At 46.0% G+C, this 3,254-nt stretch overlaps 1 pseudogene; it reads right to left on the bottom strand.

The window, feature by feature from the left end:
* Positions 1 to 2,229: 2,229 nt before the first annotated feature.
* Positions 2,230 to 2,942, bottom strand: LOC110557930 (peptidyl-prolyl cis-trans isomerase A-like; annotated as a pseudogene).
* Positions 2,943 to 3,254: the final 312 nt, after the last annotated feature.

The following is a 3,254-nucleotide window of genomic DNA, read 5'->3' as shown; positions in this document are numbered from 1 at the left end:
GAAAACAGTCTGTGCCTATTTGGCATAGATGCAGTTTTCTAGACGAGGTATATAAGTCAGCACCTAGCAAGCAAGATACTCTAGGCTCAGTTCCTGGTACCAAATATAAACTAAACCATCTAAAACCAAACAGTAAGGTGCAATTTCTCCAAAATATTTTCAACAGTTGATTGAATCTGCAAGTACAGAGTGCTCCAAAGAGGAAGGCTGGTGTTCCTTGTGGATCTCTAGTTGCCTTGATCTCTTCCTCGGGTCCTTTTCTTGTGCTACTTCCTTTGCAGGTGATGCAGTATTAGGCCAGACTGATACACCTAGTCAGTTATCCTGGTCCTGTGGTTCCCACCTAACATCCTTGTCTTTGAGAACATCCCTGTCACTAACACATCCCACCTTGCTATGGCCTCCTCACCCGCTCACTCTTAATTCTGGGCTTCTCTCTCCAGATAGACCTTTAATTTAACAATTATAGGCAATACCTTTGGCTTCTTTTGTGTCTTTTGTGTCCCATACATAGTGTCTCAGGATTCCCAATGCATTGCTATTTAATAGCCTTTTAAACAGTGAAATAAGCTGATAGTCTCTTATCCCCCACTTACACATGAGGATGCTTTCCAAGCCCCCAGTAGATGCCTGAAATCACAGATAATAAAACCTTACATATAATACTCCTTTCCTATACACACACACCTAAGATGAAGTTTAATTTATAAATTAGGCACAGTAATAATGATAGCTAAAAGTAAAAACACAGAAATTAATGAACTATAGGATCGTATATGATCTCTCTCTCTCTCCCTGGTTAAAACAATATTCTATGTTTTAATCTCCCTTGGATTGCCTTTGAAATTCATTTAGAATATTCTCAATACTATCAAGCCATTACCCTGTGCGTATGAACGAACTGATTCAAGTCAGCTCAACAAATATGTAATTAAGCACTTCTCAAAGTCAAAATAGAATAGTAAAGGCTGAGAATGTTACCAAGCCAAGTCTTTGTTCTCCACCACCTCACAGTACGGATCATACAACAGCACGTGAGCATGCCTGAGTAGAAGATATGGCTGCAAAGACACTGAGATTGAGCTTGAGTTTCAAGTCATCAGAGCAATTTCTTTGGAAGCCATTGTGCACCCAGAGTAGCTGCCAGCCAGGACACTGTCACATCTATGACATTAATGCAGCCGTGTGGAACCCTCTCATTCTCTGCCTGAGACATGCTATTGACGATGTGGGATGCCGTGGATGGGCGCCTCCGTGCCCTCCAGAAACTCATGCCATATTCAGGGTGAGGTGACAGGCTTGGAATTGGGTGTTTGGAATGGTCCCTCTATTGCAGTATTGAGGTGCCGGGTGCCAATCAATGAAAAACGGGTCACTTCTGCACCCATCTCTTCATGTTTACCCGAAGGAGAGGACTAATGACTTCATCCCAGGCTGTGTAACAACAGACATGTGTGAGACACGGGGCTTAAGAGGCTTTCAGGACGAGTAAGGTGTGGTGACTGTTGGTGGTAGCAAGTTTCCAAAATTCCTCTACACCCGAGGGGCTGGGAGAAGATGGAGGAATGGTGCAGTGCGCGCAACAGAGAGAAGCAGAACTGGAGATGTGGCTGTGGAGATAGACATGAGCCAGCGAGCTGCAAACGAAACGGTCGTGCTCAGAGGAGGGCTAGCGCCGCTAAGGGTGAGGTGGTGTGAAACAGCCTGGAGCTCGCACAGGTCCTACCTCCAAATACGCTACCCAACTACATGATCACTCTGACTCCGAACAAGATAGTCAAGATGAAGGATGGTTCATTTTCTGGGTGAAGTCTCCTCAAAAGACTTCCATGATTCACGACGTTGCCAGAACCCACGTTAATGTCCTTCATCCCTCCCGCCACCGCTGGCAGCTATGGGCAGGGAAGCTTCTTTTGCAGACTGTTGATGACTGCAGACTCGTGACTGAAAATGAGAGACAACCTCCCCCACCCCCACCCCCAAAAAGGGAAGAAACAGTTCATATATGAAGATATATGAAGCTATTGAAGAGAGTCCTTGAAAATTGTGATAAAGATGCAGAAGTGTAGCTTTTCGGGTGTGTATGTGTGTTTGTTGGGGGAGGGGGAGCTGCCGGCTTCTTTAAGAAGCTGGCCACTGGGAGTTTGACCTTGCTCCAATGATTACATGAGCAACAAAATGGGACTGGGAGGGTTTTTCGTTTCTTTTTCTTTTCTTGTTTACTTTTTATTCATAATCATAAACTTAACTCTGCAATCCAACTAGACTTGGAGGGGAATGAGGAAAATATGGAACCCAAAGAACTTCAGCGAGAGCAGAGATCACAGGGTACTGTGAACAGATGAGATTGGGGTGCTCTCCTGAGCTACAGAAGGAATGGTCTGGTGGGTAAGATGCCCGAAAGTCAAAAGAATTAGTTTAGAGTCGTCCACAGTCGGAAATTGTGATCTTCTTGCTGGTCTTGCCATTCCTGGATCCAAAACGCTCCATGGCTTCCACAATGTTCATGCCTTCTTCACCTTCCCAAAGACCACAAGCTTGCCATCCAGCCCCTCAGTCTTGGCAGTGCAGATAAAAAACTGGGAACCATTTGTGTCCATTTGCCATGGACAAGATGCCAGGACCTGTATGCTTCAGGATGAAGTTCTCATCCTCAAATTTCTCCCCGTAGATGGACCTGCCACCAGTGGCATTACGGTGTGTGAAGTCACCACCCTGGCACATGAATCCCGGAATAATTCTGTGAAGGGAGGAACCCTTACATCCTAACCCCTTCTCTCCAGTGCTCAGAGCATGAAAGTTTTCTGCTGTCTTTGGAACTTTGTCTGCAAACAGCTCGAAGGAGACGCGGCCCAAGGGCTGGCCATCGGCCTCGATGTTGAAGAACACAGTGGGGTTGACCATGACTGCAGCAATAGACAACAGGGGACAGCAGCGTCTGCAAAGCGTGGTTTTTCTTTTCTTTCTCCTTCTCCTTCTCCTTCTCCTTCTCCTTCTTCTTCTTCTTCTTCTTTTTTGGTGGTGGGGAGTGTGGGGTGGGCATTGTGTGCAAAGGTGGGAGAGTGGATGTGGGAGAAATGGGAAGCAGGATAAATTCGTGGGAAAAGGAAGAATGAATGGCATGAATGCCCCCATTAGGTAAATACAAACAGAGCAATCTGGGAATAAGGGCTAGGGCCTCCTCAAACTCACATCCACGCAAGACATTGTCTAGGGCATCAGCAACCAGCCGGCACCTGGATCCAAATTCCAGG

Source organism: Meriones unguiculatus, chromosome 19 (genome assembly GCF_030254825.1).
Source record: "Meriones unguiculatus strain TT.TT164.6M chromosome 19, Bangor_MerUng_6.1, whole genome shotgun sequence".
Lineage (NCBI taxonomy): Eukaryota > Metazoa > Chordata > Mammalia > Rodentia > Muridae > Meriones > Meriones unguiculatus.
Note: the sequence above shows the minus strand (reverse complement) of the source record. Positions and strands in the feature narration are given on the sequence as shown.